The sequence below is a fragment of the Moschus berezovskii genome, chromosome 16 (assembly GCF_049115385.1).
Source record: "Moschus berezovskii isolate FMDL1 chromosome 16, NW_MosBer_1.0, whole genome shotgun sequence".
In the NCBI taxonomy this organism is placed as follows: domain Eukaryota; kingdom Metazoa; phylum Chordata; class Mammalia; order Artiodactyla; family Moschidae; genus Moschus; species Moschus berezovskii.
Window position 1 is genome coordinate 37,838,279 of NC_142475.1, and position 17,363 is coordinate 37,855,641.

Below are 17,363 nucleotides of genomic sequence, written 5' to 3' on the forward strand. Positions count from 1 at the left end.
TAGGCTCAGTGGTTATGGAGCACAAGCTAAGTTGCGCTGCAGTGGAAAATTCTTAAAGAGATGGGAATATCAGACCACCTTACCAGTCTCCCGAGAAACCTGTATGCAGGTCAAGAAGCAACAGTTAGAACCAGACATGGAACAACAGACAGGTTCAAAATTGGGAAAGGAGTACTTCAAGGCTGTATAGTATCACCCTGCTTATTTAACTTATTATGCAGAGTATATCATGTTAAAAGCCAGACTGGAAGACTGACAAGCTGGAATCAAGATTGCTGGGAGAAATATCAGCAACCTCAGATATGAAGATGATACCACCATGGCAGAAAGCGAAGAGAGACTAAAGAACCTCTTGATAAGGGTTAAAGAGGAGAGTAAAACAGCTGGCTTAAAACTTAACATTCAAAAAAGTAGGAGCTGTACCACGTTCAGGAGGCGGTGGCTGCTTGGTCACCGGAGGGCCGAGAGGAGCTGATCTACATTCAAAGCAGGAGGCGCGGCCTTGAGGAGATACCCCTCGTCCAAGGTAAGGTACAGCGGCTGCACCTTGCTGGAGCAGCTGGGAAGAGATACTCCACAACCAAGTGGAATATAAGAATCCAGTGTTCTGGGGAGGAAGGAACAAGATGGCGGAGGGATAAGATGGCAAGACCACTTTCTCCCCCACAAATTCATCAAAAGAACATTTGAACGCAGAGTAAAGTCCACAAAACAACTTCTGAATACTGGCAGAGGACATCAGGCTCCCAGAAAAGCAGCCCATTGTCTTCTAAAGGAGAGAGAAGAAATCCAGCTCCACCCACCAGAACACCGACACATGCTTCCCTAACCAGGGTACCCGGACAAGTCACCCGTCCAACCCCACACACAGCCAAAAAACTACGTAATAAAGAGAACTCCACAAACTGCAAGAAGAGGGAAAAGCCACCCCAAGCAAAGCAATATAAGCAAGATGAAGAGGCAGAGAAATACCCAGCAAGTAAAGGAACAAGATAAATGCCCACCAACACAAACAAAAGAAGAAGATATAGGGAATTTACCTGATAAAGAATTTCAAATTTTGATGGTGAAAATGATTCAAAATCTTGAAAGCAAAATGGAGTTACAGATAAATAACCTGGAGAAAAGGATTGAGAAGATGGAAGAAACATTTAATAAGGACTTAGAAGAAATAAAGAAGAGTCAATATACAATGAATAATGCAATAGATGAGATCAGAAACACTCTGGAGGGAACAAACAGTAGAATAACAGAGGCAGAAGACAGGATAAGCGAACTAGAAGATAGAATTGTAGAAATAAATGAAACAGAGAGGAAAAAAGAAAAACGAATTAAAAGAAATGAGGACAATATTAGAGACCTCTGGGACAATGTTAAACGCTCCAACATTCGAATCATAGGAGTCCCAGAAGAAGAAGACAAAAAGAAAGACCATGAGAGAATACTTGAGGAGATAATAGTTGAAAACTTCCCTAAAATGGGGAAAGAAATAATCACCCAAGTCCAAGAAACCCAGAGAGTCCCCAACAGGATAAACCCAAGGCGAAATACTCCTAGACACATATTAATCAAATTAACAAAGATCAAACACAAAGAACAAATATTAAAAGCAGCAAGGGAAAAGCAGCAAATAACACATAAGGGGATTCCCATAAGGATAACAGCTGATCTTTCAACAGAAACTCTTCAGGCCAGAAGGGAGTGGCAAGACATACTTAAAGTGATGAAAGAAAATACCCTACAGCCCAGATTACTGTACCCAGCAAGGATCTCATTCAAATATGAAGGAGAAATCAAAAGCTTTACAGACAAGCAAAAGCTGAGGGAATTCAGCATCACCAAACCAGCTCTCCAACAAATGCTAAAGGATCTTCTATAGACAGGATACACAGAAAGAGTGTATAAACTTGAACCCAAAGCAATAAAGAAATTGGCTACGGGATCATACTTATCAATAATTACCTTAAACGTAAATGGGTTGAAATTTTCAAAAAGGCTAGGAAACAATTCTCATAGCCATCAATAGTTCAGTGTTGAATTCATGAATAGTTTTTAAAGTTTGGGACAAACTGTAGTATTTGCTATTTGAAGTACTATTTGTAATTGGCATATTACGATGTAACATTGGCCTTCATTTACAACTTAAAATGCCTAAAAATGCCTAACAGGTTTTTAGATTTGTGAATTTTAGTTGAAATGTATTTTACAATGTTACTAAACCTGCAGAAATATTGAAATATTTCAGAGAACTTATTCACTGTACATTTAATTTATTTTATTTATAAAGGTTATGAACTGTAAAAAAAAAAAAAAAAAAAACATTCAAAAAAGTAAGATCATGACATCCAGTCCCATCATTTCATGGCAAATAGGTGGGGAAAAAGTAGAATATTTTCTTTTCTTGGGCTCCAAAATCACTGCAGATGGTGGCTGCAGACACGAAATTAAAAGACGCTTGTTCTTTGGAAGAAAAGCAATGACAAACCTAGACAGCATATTAAAAAGCAGGCATGCCTTTACCAACAAACATCCATATAGTCAAAGCTATGGTTTTTCCAGTAGTCATGTACGGATGTGAGAATTGGACCATAAAGAAGGTTGAGTGCCAAAGAACTGTTGCTTTCAAACTGTCATACTGGAGAAGACTCTTAAAGAGTCCCTTGGACAGCTGGACAGCAAGGAGATCAAACCAGTCAATCCTAAAGGAAACCAACCCTGTATATTCACTGGAAGGACTAATGCTAAAGCTCCAATATTTTTACCACCTGATATGAAGAGCCGACTCATTGGAAAAGACCCTGATGCTGGGAAAGATTGAAGGCAGAAGAGGGCAACAGGGAATGAGATGGTTAGATGTCATCACTGACTCAGTGGCCCTGAGTTTGAGCAAACTCTGGGAGGAGTGAAGGACAGGGAAGCCTGGTGTGCTGCAGTTCATGGGGTCACAGAATGTCAGACACGACTGAGCGACCCAGCAACAACAACAATACAAGTGTTGCCTGGCAAATAGAAAGACCAGCCTAGGCCAAGACATCAACAGTATCAGAATCAAGAGAGACAGGGTCCCGCACAATGTTGCAGGAAACATAAAGGGTGGCAAAGTGCCCAGCACAGGTCAGCACCTCTGCTCCAAGGGGGCGCCTGCACACAGGACAGTGGAGAGATAAAATTCTGAGTAACACACACCTCTCTCTCCCTTAACACCAAGACACTGTCCTACTGGCTGATCCAGAGTCTTTCAGGAGATGGCTGACTATGAATCAACTCCCTTCCAAAGCACGATAAGCCCTGAGTAAGCTGAAAGCAACCGAAAGTCCTCAGCTCCATGTTAAACCTGCAAACTAGCCCTTAATCCCAGACCAAAGCCTTCAGCCAACAAGCTGGCTAGCAGGTCCCTTGCCATGTATCTTCCTCTCTTTTCTTTTTTAGTAATTTTACTTACAAAAAATTATTTATTTTTGGCTTCCTGGGTCTTCGTCGCTTTGCTCAGACTTTCTCGAGCTGCAGTGAGTGGGGGTTATTCTTTGTTGCAGTGCTCAGACCTCTCCCCACAGTGGCTGCTCTTGTTGCAGAGCATAGGTTCTAGGTACCCAGGCTTCGGTTGTTACAGCATCCAGGCACAGTAGTTGTGGCCCACAGGCTTGGTTGCTCCATGGCATGTGGGATCTCCCAGGACCAGGGATCAAATCCATGTCCCCTGCACTGGCAGGTGGATTCCTATCCACTGTGCCACTGGGGAAGTACCCCACACCATCTTCACTGTCACTCTGGTTCTTAGTGTGTCCCTTACTGTTACTGATTTAATGATAAAGCCCAGATTGTTGCAGGAAAACATCCCAAATCAGATTTTGCCAAAAGGCTCAATGCAAAAGTTGGTCACTGTTCACTGTTTGGCTACCTGCACCAGACATGCCAGGGACCAGCTGCACCCATGTGAACCACTCAAGCTAGATTAAGTAAACACAAGTAGGGGGTTTATTGAGAGGACACAGGGTCTCTGATAGGATCCAAGGTCACAGAGAGTTGCCAGATGTCATGGAGTCCTAGAACCAAGATTGAGAAAGCCATGAGGAAGCAAGAAAGCCACAGTCCCCACCTCCCCAGTCCTGTCCCCTCACCTCCATGAGGCAGTAGAATCAGGACTCCTCTCTGTAGGTTTCTTTTCTTCTCTCTCTACACAGCTGCCATCTTTGCTTCTCTAGCACAAGATGAAAAATGGGCAGAAGATGAAAAATGGCCACAAGAGACCAACGTTGAATTCACAGCACATGTGGTCAAAAGTGTGCTCGAATTTTGTATCACCGGTCCCAAACTCAGAAATCATTGGCCAGGCTTGGGCGAAATATCTTTCCTTGCTCCAGTTACCTGGGCTCAGTGGTATCAGGGTTCACTTGGGAGGGTCTCCAATTAAAAAGTGTGAGGTTGGCAAGGCTGTGATGGGGAGGGAGAAAATAGCTGTCACTCCTAGTATAGTAAATGAAAGTCCATATTTATTGCTAATAAATATAATAATAGAATTTATATCTGAGGGATATTAAAGATCATCTAGTTTAACTCTCTTATTTCATAGATAAGATTTATGACCCAAGAATGTCCTTTTATATTTATTAATATTGTTTGACACCACCTTTATGGCAGAAAGTGAAGAGGAACTAAAAAGCCTCTTGATGAAAGTGAAAGAGAAGAGTGAAAAAGTTGGCTTGAAGCTCAACATTCAGAAAACAAAGATCATGGCATCTGGTCCCATCACTTTATGGGAAATAGATGTGGAAAAAGTTGAAACAGTGTCAGACTTTATTTTTCTGTGCTCCAAAATCACTGCGGATGCTGATTGCAACCATGAAATTAAAAGTCGCTTATTCCTTGGAAGGAAAGTTATGACCAACCTAGATAGCATATTAAAAAGCAGAGACATTACTTTGCCAACCAAGGTCCATCTAGTCAAGGCTATGGTTTTTCCCGTGGTCATGTATGGATGTGAGAGTTGGACTGTGAAGAAAGCTGAGCACTGAAGAATTGATGCTTTTGAACTGTGGTGCTGGAGAAGACTCTTGAGAGTCCCTTGGACTGCAAGGAGATCCAACCAGTCCATTCTAAAGGAGATCAATCCTGGGTGTTCATTGGAAGGACTGATGCTGAAGCTGAAACTCCAATACTTTGGCCACCTCATGTGATGAGTTGACTCACTGGAAAAGACTGATGCTGGGAGGGATTGGGGGCGGGAGGAGACGGGGACGACAGAGAATGAGATGGCTGGATGGCATCACCGACTGGATGGACCTGAGTTTGAGTGAACTCTGGGAGTTGGTGATGGACAGGGAGTCCTGGCGTGCTGTGATTCATGGGGTTGCAAAGAGTCAGACACGACTGAGCGACTGAACTGAACTGAATGTTGTTTGGATGTGAGAGTTGGACCTTAAAGAACACTGAGTGCTGAAGAATTGATGCTTTCGAAATGTGGTGCTGGAGGAGATTCTTGAGAGTCCCTTGGATTGCAAGGAGATCCAACCAGTCAATCCTAAAAGAAATCAACTCTGAATATTCATTGGAAACGCTGATCCTGAAGCTGAAGCTCCAATCCTCTGGCCACCTGATGCGAAGAGCCGACCCTGATGCTGGGAAAGACTGAGGGCAGGAGGAGAAGGGGGCGACAGAGAATGAGATGGTTGGAGGGCATCATCAACTCAACGGACATGAATTTGAGCAAATTCCGGGATATAGTGAAGGACAGGGAAGTCTGGCATGCTGCAGTCCATGGGGTCACAAAGAGTCAGACCCAACGGTTGAGTGACTGAACAACAACAACAATGTTATCTGATGCTAACTTGTTTTCATAAGCCTTTATTGTTGGCTAGCTTTCTGAAGGCTGCAGTCCGTGGGGTCGCTAAGAGTTGGACACGACTGAGCGACTTCACTTTCACACATTGGAGAAGGCAATGGCAACCCACTCCAGTGTTCTTACCTGGAGAATCCCAGGGATGGGGGAGCCTGGTGGGCTTCCGTCTATGGGGTCACACAGAGTCAGACACGACTGAAGTAACTTAGCAGCAGCAGCAGCAGCTTTCTGAAAGACAAGGTTATCTATTCTCTTCAATGTAACAGGGTGGAGTTCAGAGGGTAGGACCACTGAAGTGACACTCAGTTCAGTTCAGTTCAGTCGCTCAGTCGTGTCCGACTCTTTGCGACCCCATGAATCACAGCACACCAGGCCTCCCTGTCCATCACTAACTCCCGGAGTTCACTCAAACTCATGTCCATCGAGTCGGTGATGCCATCCAGCCATCTCATTCTCTGTCATCCCCATCTCCTCCACCCCCCAATCCTTCCTAGCATCAGACTCTTTTCCAGTGAGTCAACTCGTCGCATGAGGTGGCCAAAGTATTGGAGTTTCAGCTTCAGCATCAGTCCTTCCAATGAACACCCAGGATTGATCTCCTTTAGAATGGACTGGTTGGATCTCCTTGCAGTACAAGGGACTCTCAAGAGTCTTCTCCAGCACCACAGTTCAAAAGCATCAATTCTTCAGTGCTCAGCTTTCTTCACAGTCCAACTCTCACATCCATACATGACCACGGGAAAAACCATAGCCTTGACTAGACGGACCTTTGTTGGCAAAGTAATGTCTCTGCTTTTTAATATTCTATCTAGGTTGGTCATAACTTTCCTTCCAAGGAGTAAGCGTCTTTTTATTTCATGGCTGCAATCAGCATCTGCAGTGAGTTTGGAGCCCAAAAAAATAAAGTCTGACACTGTTTCCCCATCTACTTCCCATGAAGTGATGGGACCAGATGCCATGATCTTCGTTTTCTGAAGGCTGAGCTTCAAGCCAAACTTTTCACTCTCCTCTTTCACTTTCATCAAGAGGCTTTTGAGTTCCTCTTCACTTTCTGCCATAAGGGTGGTGTCATCTGCACATCTGAGGTTATTGATATTTCTCCCGGCAATCTTGATTCCAGCTTGTGCTTCTTCCAGCCCAGCATTCCCAGTTGTATATTGTCACCCTGCTTATTTAACTTATTTAACTTCTTCACACTACCTGAGCTCAAACTCCAGCTTCACCATTTACTAGCAGTGTGACCTTCAGAAGATTAGTTAACCTCTCTGTGCTTCAATTTCCTGCTCCATAAAATGTGGGTATTAATATGACCTACCTCATATGAGTACTGTGAGTTCTAAATGAGTTAATAAGTGTAAAGTATTTTAAATTGTTCCTAACACAGATTGAGGGCCATAAAAGTTTAGAGTCATCAATAGTGTCATTACTTAAATACCCTGAGACAAATGCATTAGTTAACAAAATCATCTGGAAACTACTAGAACAAGGAGTCATTAGTTAAGTTACAGTAAAAGCTAGAAGTATATATTTACTTCTAACAAAGATTATTTTCCAATTTAGAATTTTTCCACACAATACAAGTACAGAAAAGTAGAAAGAAAATAAAATCACTGATAACTACAACACTCAAAAATAAGCATGGGTACATTGCTGCATTTTTTTTTCAAACTATTTCTGTGCCTTTTTATTTGCATAGTTGTGATCACACTGTTTATATAATTCAGCACTTTGCTCTTAACCACTTAATGTTATAGCATATGCATTTTCTCATGTCATTAAGTATTTTCAAATGCCTCTATCTTAATGGCTGGGTAATAGTACAGTATGCAGATATATGCTGATTTCTTAAAATAGTCCCCTATTTGGAAAACATAGGTTATTTCCAATTTTAAACTCTTTAAAACCCTTAATCCAGATTGCCAAATTACTCTCCAAATGATCTGGCTCAATTTTCTCTCCTATCAGCAAAATGGATGTTTTTCTGTATGCTCAACTGAGATGAGTGTTATCATTTTTAAAATCATTCCTAAGCTGATATATATTAAAAGGCACATCATTCTTCTTTTAAATTATATTTCTTGGACTTCCCTGATGGTCCAGTTGTTAAGACTCCGTGATTCCACTGCAGGAGCAGAGGTTCCATCCCAGGTTGGGGAACTAAGATTCCACACGCCACACAGGATGGCCAAAAACTTTTTTTTTAATTGAAAAAGTAAAATTTAAAGAAATAGATTATATTTCTTGAATATTAACTGATGGTATTAAACATTTTTCTAGGTCAACCATTTATAATTTCTATTGACAACGTGTCAGTTCATGTCCTTTGCCTATTTATCATTTGAAAACTTACCCTTATGTATTAGTAGGTATTCTTTAGATTGTTAGGCTTTAAATGTCTGCCTTATTTGCTATAATAGTTATTTCAGTTTATGTGCATTTTTTGATTGCGCTATAGTTGATTTACAATATTGTGTTAATTTCAAACATACAGCATAGAGATTCAGTAGTTTTGCAGATTATATTCCATTATAAATTGTTATAAGATAATGGGTACAATTCCCTGTGATATAGAATACATCCTTTTTGCTCATCGTTTTCTATATGGGCTTCCCTGGTGGCTCAGATGGTAAAGAGTTCTCCAGCAAAGTTAATCCCATATACCTAATTTTGTCCCTCCCTACTTCCTTCTGCCCTTTGGTAACCACAAATTTATTTTCTAATTCTGCATATATGTTTCTGTTTTGCATATGCATTCATTTGTATTATTTTTTAGATTCCACATATAAGTAATAATAGTATTTGTCTTTCTCTGCCTGACTTATTTCACTAAGCATAATGTTCTCTAAGCCCATCCACATTGCTAAAAATGGCAATATTTCATTTTTTATGGCTAAGTAGTACCCAATTTATGTACACTTTAAATGCAGTCATCAGACATTTTTGCATGAAAATTTTAAAATCTTTTTATCATTGTCTGCCAATTTTTTTTTTAAATTTCACATCTTACTTATAGCTTAGATGAGCCCCTCACATTTAAGTGTCAGGAAATACTCCCTTATATTTTCTTTCAGGTTTTACTTATGGCTATTTTTATTTTTCTGTCTAGAATATTTTGATACAGGTAAAGTTTAAAATGTATTTTTTCTTTCCAAATAGCTAGCTAATTGTCTCAATCTCATTTACAATTAACTCAGCCATTTTCCAGAATTGATTACCATTAGTTTCTGAACTGTTATAAAATTATGGATCTTCTCAGGCTCTTTTTTTCCTGATTAAACTCAGTTAACCCAAGTTATCCCTGCCTCCTTTTTCTCTGGGCGTTTGCACCTGATCAAGCATGGAACTGGGACTTCCCATGTGGCTCAGTGGTAAAGAATCCACCTGCCAATGCAGGGGGCGCAGGTTCTATCCCTGGGTCAGGAAGATCCCCGGGAGGAGAAAATAGCAATCCGCTGCAGTGTTCTTGCTGGGATAATCCCATGGATAGAGAAACCTGGAGGGCTACGGTCCATGGGGTCTCAAAAGGGTAAGACAGGACAGAGCGACTGAGCATGCAAGAGGGTGTGGAGATGGTAACATGGAACTGCCTTTGGTCCCAGAAAGTCATGTGTTTTCATCTAAGGTGAAGTTCATTCAACCTGGTCTCTAGATTCCTGTCTCTACCATCCCATCATCCATTCTTTTTTTAATGCAGATATTCTTTTTCATATTCTTTTCCATTATAGTTAGTTATAAGATATTGAATATAGTTTCCTTTGCTCTACAGTAGGACCTTATTGTTTATCCACCCTATATTTAATAGTTTGCCTCTGCTAATCCCAAACTCCCAATTCTTCCCACCCCTATCCCGGCAGCCCTTGGCAACCACAGGTCTGTTCTCTACGTCTGTGAGTCTGTTTTTGTTTTATAGATATGTTGATCTGTGTTGTATTTTAGACTCCATACATAAGTGATATCATATGATATTTGTCTTTCTCTTTCTGACTTACTTTGCTGAGTATGATCATCTCTAGCTCCATCCATGTAGCTTCCAAATGGCATTATTTCATTCTTTTTGACCATCATCCACTCTTGACTCATCATTCATCATGACTCGGCTGTGGTCTCTAGCTGGCACAGTCCATGGTTAACTTCTGATAATGTCCCATGTTACTCCCTCTAGGACTCTTTCAGCCTCCTGGTCTGTCTCAACCCTTCTCCCTCCCTCCTGGAGTCCTGGGAGACTGGAGGGATGCCACACTACCTCCCTTGCATGGCCTCTCTGGTGCCAAGACGGCCACTGTCTGCAGCATCCTCTGGAGATCGGGGTACAGGCCCACTTGACTGTATACAGGCCCACCCTAAATGTCCTGGCACTGCTCACATCTCCTGCTCCTGTAGGACCTCTGGTGAGACCAGACCAGAGCTTTGCTCCTCACTGTCCTTTCTTCCCCTTTGGAATTCCACCTTCCCTTCCCCAGTCAGTTTTTACCTTCTAGCATCCTATACTTCTCCCATCCCAGTGTCATCTTTGACACCACCTTCTCCTTTTCTTCTTGTCGCAAATCTATTGGATTTTACCAAGTCCATTGAATTTTACCTCCTATATATCTCATGCGCGCATGCTAATTCGCTTCAGTCATGTTCAACTCTTTGCAACTCCATCAGCTGTAGCCTGCCAGGCTCCTCTGTCCATGGGATTCTCCAGGCAAGAATACTGGGGTGGGTAGCCATGCCCTCCTCAAATATCTCTTAAATCTACTCAATTTTGTTTCCTCTGCTTACCCAGGTGGAAGCCTTCGTCATCTATGACCTGTGCTTCCTCAGATCTCCCTCGGCCACTTTTGCATCCTTTCAAAGCACTCTCCTCACAGAAGCCACTGAGATCTTAAAAACAGAAATCTGATTGTGTAACTCTGATTGTGTAACTTTGGCAGGAATACTGGAGTGGGTTGCCATGCTCTCCTCCAGGGGATCTTCCCAACCCAGGGATCGATCCTTAGACTCTGTTATATCTTCTGCATTGGCAGATGGGTTCTTTACCACTAGTGCCACCTGGATCCAGCCCAGGCTGGCATATATGAGTCCCTGCCCACTTCAGCTATGTTCAAAGGCACCCTCCCCATGACACCTGCTGAGCCTCCAGTCCCTTATATCCTGTCTCCCATCCTGCGTTAGTCCTTGTTTTTCCTTCTGCTTAGAGAGCTTTCCCTGCATTTTACTGTCCTTTTCCCTGCCCTCACTTCCATCCCCACCCCCTCATCTGGCTAATTCCTCATCGCCTCCTCAGAGAAGCCTTCCGCCCCTGCCAGAAGTGAGGTTTCTCTTAGTCACAACACAAGAACTCTGTAAAGCAGGGAGTATGCTGATCTTACTTCCTGCTTCTCTAGTACATAGCATACAATGGGTCATGAATGAATGAATACAAAGGAAGAAGATCCAAGTAGGAAACATGAACTAAATCTTAGGTACCCAAAGTGTTTGTCTGTACAGTAAAACCCCTACATACAAACAAGATCTCTTCCAACTGAGCCGTTCATAAGCCCAATTTGTTAAATCCAACAAAATTAGTCTAGGTACCCAACTAACACAATCAGTTACATGTGGATGCTAAGTCGTTTCAGTCGTGTTCGACTCTTCGAGACCTCATAGACTGTAGCCTGCCAGGCTCCTCTGTCCATGGGATTCTCCAGGCAAGAATACTGGAGTGGGTTGTCATGCCCTCCTCCAGGGGATCTTCCCAACCTAGGGATCGAACCCAGGTCTCCTGTGGCTCCTGCATTGCAGGTGGATTCTTTACTGCTGAGCCACCAGGGAAGCCAAATCAGTTATATAGTACTATATAATACTTTTCACACAAATAATACATAAAAAACAAACACAAGATATAAAGAAAAGATTTCTAATCTTACAGAACAGTACCTTGAAAGGTACAGTAGTCCAGAACAACAGCTGGCCCTTCTTAGCACTACTAGCTACATCACCACTGTTTTTGCACTTGCTTCTGGACATCCTGGGCTTGAAATAAAGACCCTGGACTACTGTACTCTATACAGTACTATACCATAAAGTACACAAAAGCACAACCACTTGTAGAGGATGCATGTGTGTGACAATGTGTGCCAGAACAGTGAACTTACCTATGTGATTGGACATGAGAACACACGTTCACATCTTTGAAAGTTTGCAACTTCAAGGTTTGTATGTAGGAAACTTACTGTACTCAGTATTGATCATCCTTTCTTATGTATTATTTTCCCAACTCATGCACCTTAGTTTATCACATTCAGCTGGTGGTTGATCAAAATTTCCAGTAGTGAGCTGGGCACACCCCTTTCCTTGTACATAATGTCATTGCTTCTGTCTATCTAGTCTACCAAAGGCAGAAATGGAAGCCTAAATTCCAAACAAACTTGGAAGAGACATCAAAATGCACTTGAACGTTTATTAAATGAATAAACATGATAAAACTGCAAGGCTACTTCAGTCACATGGAGTCAGATCTTCTCTCAAAACAATGAGTTACCAAAAAAAAGAAGAAAATATGAAGAACAGCATCTCCGTTTTAAGTTTCTTGAGGGGATAGCAATGAAAGGAAGGTGGTTTTCTGAGAAGATGCAAGCAACAAATGTTTCTGAACAGAAACTTAAACCCTAAAAGTTTAACAATCTGATAATCGTTTGGAAAAACTGGATTATAAGCATATACCCTTGGGATTGCCTAGACAAAGGGAATAGCCTCTTTCTTGGGCATATGTTTGCCATTTTGTGCAATATAGCTATTTTCTAGCATGTCTCACAACCCCAAATTGTTATGTAAATCCCAACACCTTAACATGAAATTATTTACTTTTAATAATAGAAAACTCTTGAGAGTCCCTTGGACAGCAAGGAGATCCAACCAGTGAATCCTAAAGAAAATCAATCCAGAATATTCATCGGAAGAACTGATGCTGAAGCTGAAGCTCCAATACTTTGGCCACCTGATGCAAAGAGCCAACTCATTGGAAAGACCCTGAGGCTGGGAAAAATTGAGAGCAGGAGGAGAAGGGAATGACAAAGGATGATATGGTTGGATGGCCTCACCAACACAATGGACATGAGTTTAAGCAAGCTCCAGGAGATGTTGAAGGACAGGGAAGCCTGGAGTGTTGCAGTCCGTGGGGTCTCAAAGACTTGGACATGACTTAGTGACTGAACAACAATAATAAAAAAGTTATTTTTGACTGCAATGAAACTGTAAATCTGGCCTGTTTTGCTTCACTTCATTTGTTTGGACGGCCATCTGGCAAGATTATTTAACACAGTGCAGACTTTTCCCGAGTACAAGTCAAATATCTTCTATTTAAAAGTTGATGTTGTGCCGAAGGCTGAGCTATAATTCTTGTTCATTCTCTTCTCTTTATAGCCAAATAAAAAAAGTAGTTGATTTAGAACTTCTTCTACTTCTACTTCTTTCTTCACCATATGATGATAAAGTAATAAAAATGCTTCCAAATGTCACATTCAAAAATCAGCGTCATAATTTTAGAGAAACCAGAACCAACGGTCGATATTTCCGCCTTCTGGCAGAGAGGGATCATTCATCTCTAGCTAGAGGGATCTTTAGTTTTGAGGAAACCACTTGGGGAACATTGATAGTTCTTTTTAGTAGAAAGAAAAGAGACCCTTTGGGCAAGACTGAGTAGCCAATTTTTCTACATAATGTGCATGCTAAGTTGCTTCAATTGTGCCTGTTTGTGACCTTATGGAGTGCAGCCTGCCAGGCTCCTCTGTCCATGGAATTTCCCAGACAAGAATACCGGAGTGGGTTGCTATGCCCTCCTCCAGGGGATCTTCCCAACCTAGGGATCAAACCCGAGTCTCTTATGTCTCCTGCATTGGCAGACAGGTTCTTTACCACTAGTACCACCTGGGAAACCCACATAATAAACAAATGTTATCTGCACAGTTGAACTTGTGTGTGTGTGTGGAAGGAGGAGAGAATAAAGGACCTGGGACTAGAAATGGAAGTGGGGAGATTAGAGAAAAAAACAGTGCTGTCCAACAGGACTTTCTGAGATAATGAAAATGCTCTACATCTATGCCAGCCAACATGATAGCCACTAGCCACGTTAGCCTGTGAACTCTTGAAAGGTGGTGATATTACCAGGGAACTGAATTGTTTTATTTAGTTAGTTTATTTTTATTTTTTTTTCTCTTTTTTTGCTCTGTATTTTTTTAACTTTTTATTGGATTACATCCAATTAACAATGTTGTGATAGGTCGACAGCAAAGGGACTGAGTCATACATATACATGCATCCATTCTCCCCCAAACTCCCCTCCCATCCAAGCTGTCACATAACACTGAGCAGAGTTCCCTGTGCTATATACAGTAGGACCCTGTTGGTTATTCATTTTATATATAGCAGTGTGTACATGTACATCCCAAACTCCCTAATAATCCATTTTTCCCATTCTTCCCCTCTGGCAACCATAAGTTCATTCTCTCAGTCTGTGAGTCTCTTTCTGTTTTGTAAATAAGCTCATTTATATCATTTCTTTTTAGATTCTGCATAGGAAGGATGTCACATGATATTTTTCCTCCTCTGTCAGATTTAATTCACTAAGCAAGACAATCTCTAGGTCCATCCGTGTTGCTGCTAATGGCATTATTTAATTCTTCTCAATGGCTCAGTAATATTCCATTGTTTTATTTAGTTAGTTTAAAATTAAATTTCCAAATGTGACCAATGGTTACCCTAATGGACATTGCAGAAAAGAGGACCCTTCACATCTATCCCTCCTCCTCCCCAAACCTGAGCCATGAGCAACAGGGTGCAGTCTGAGGAAAGCAGGATGCTCCTAGAGTAGGGACACTGAGGAGCTTTCCAGAAGACCATGAGTGAGTGATGGTCGAGTTCAAACACTTGCCCTGTGTTTCCCTCCTGCTGTCCACAAACCTTCAGGAAATGCTTCCAGTACTAAGGTGACCATTCGTCTCAGCTTGCCTGGAACTGCCACTTTGTGTCTGTATGACGTCCTGGTATAACTGCCAACAGTGTCTGCTTCACTCTCAAAAGTGTCCCACTTGGACTCCTTACCTAAGCACACAGCCTTGAATTCACAGTGTCATAGTGATTTGGGGACAGGAATGTACTTGGACTTTCTGTCTCCTCTCCCCAGAAGTCTCTACAAGATCTGGGGGAGGGAAAGGCAGACCCAGGAGCTGAGGAGCCAAACAGCATGGTGGGGCCTTCACACGGGCCTGGCTGTGACCAGAGTGAGACCAAGCCGTCTTTCCTAAATAAACTAGAGGAGGATGGAAGAAGGAAGGCAGAGGAGAGCAAGAAGAGCCTGTCAAGGAAAAAAGGAAAGAGAAATAGAGTCTCTCCAGCATTTTCAAGCATAACCAACAAAAATTAGACAGGTTAAAGTCTTTCCAGTTCCCTGTGCTTGAAAAAATTCAGTATCAGAATGTAGAACACTCTACAGCACTGAAGCCCATAACAACACTTGACAAATTCTTCAAGGCATAATTAAAGTTTAAAATAAAATTATATGAGATTTCCACCAGTATGAAATAAAATAAGTTAGCATGTGGAAGGTAAGGTAAAACCAAAAAGTCCTATAGCCTGATCCTTATCTAAACGATGTGCGTGCGTGTGTGCTAAGTTGCTTCAGTCGTGTCCAACTCTTTGCAACCCTATGGACTATAGCCTGCCAGGCTCCTCTGTCCATGGGAGTCTCCAGGCAAGAATACTAGGGTAGGTTGCCAAGCCCTCCTCTAGGGGATCTTCCTGACCCAGGGATCAAACCCGTGTCTCTTATAACTCCTGCATTGGCAGGAGGGTTCTTTACCACCTGTGCCACCTGGGAAGCCCTATCTAAAATATATCAGGCATAAATTTCTAACTGTGAATTCAACATTTCCTTTGTTCATGTGTGTTTTTGCCTTATGTGTGTGATGTGTGTGTGTGGTGAGAAGGCAAGATCTGCTTTTCTAGAAATTTCTCTTTCTTCTCCTTTTTTAGATTCCACACATAAGTGAAATCACACCATATTTATCTTTGTCTGGCTAATCTCACATTAGTGTAATGCCCACCAGCTTCATCCATGTTGTCACAAATGGCAGAATTTCCTTCTTTCCTGTGGCTAAATAATATCCCCCTGTATATACCTACCACGCCTTTATCCATTCATCCATCCATGGACCCTGAGGTTGTTTCCGTATCTTGGCTGTCATGAAGAAAGCTGCAATGAACTTGGGATTGCAGATATCGCTCCAGAATACTGATTTTATTTACTTCAGATACATTTTCAGATGTGGGACTGCTGAATCATATGGTAGTTCTAGTTTTCATTTTTTGAGATGTGAGGTGATATCTCACTATGGTTTTGACTTACATTTCCCTGATGATTAGTGATATTTATACCTTTTCATATACCTGTTAGCCATTTGTCTATCTTCATTTGAAAAATGTTTCTTGAGGTCCTTTGCCCATTTTATTTATTTTTTTTTTCATATTAAACTTGTAGTTTTATTCAGGTTTGATTTTAACAAATGTGTCGGGGAGAGAGCCCGCAGGAAAGGATGAAGCCCATGGGAGCAGGGCCCTCCCAGATGCCTGAGCTTTGCCCATTTTAAAATTGGATTGTTTGGTTTTTGGCCTCATGTGTATTTTTAAAGCCTTACACACAATTTTAAGTGATTTCCCACTTAGCAATTTTGTAAACGAGAACTAGACTCTTTATGACATCAGTCCTAAATCCACTGTACATATGAAACAGTCAAAGAATAATTGGTTTTGCTTTCCTTCTAGACATACACAAGATGTAGTTTTGTCCTTCTTATGACCCAAGCAGATAAATACTTAAAATATATGTCACCTAAGTATTACTGAAGTGATGGCAGCAAGAAGCAGAATGGTGGAGTAATTAAGAAGGTGGGATCTACCATAAGAAAGAATGAAATAATGCCATTGCAGAAACGTGGATGGACCTAGAGGTTATCATGCTAAGTGAAATAAATTAGAGAAAGAGATATATATATCACTTTATGTAAAATCTAAAAAATGATACAAACAAACTTATTTACAAAACAGAAACAGACTGACAGGCACAGAAAGCAAACTTCTGGTTACTACAGAAGGGAGGGGAAACATGAATTAGGAGGATGGGATAGCCAGTTACATACTAGTATATATAAAACAGATAACCAACAAGGACTTGCTGCATAGCGCAGGGAACTATACTCAATATCTTGTGACAACCTATAGTGGAAAAGAATCTGAAAAGGAATATATATATGTATCTGAATTACCTTACTGTGTGTCAGAGACTAACACAACACTGTAAATCAAGTAGACTTCAATTTTTTAAAAGATGGAAAAATAAAAAACAAAGTGGGCTCTAGAGTCACACTTTGGGGTTTGAATCCTGGTTCCACAAACTTAGTGTTCTCATCTGTAAAATGGGGAAACAGAAATTACCTCATAGGGCTGTTATGAGGATTTAGTTAGATAATCTGTATAAAGCCCCAAGCAGAGTTTTTGGCAGAGATGTGCT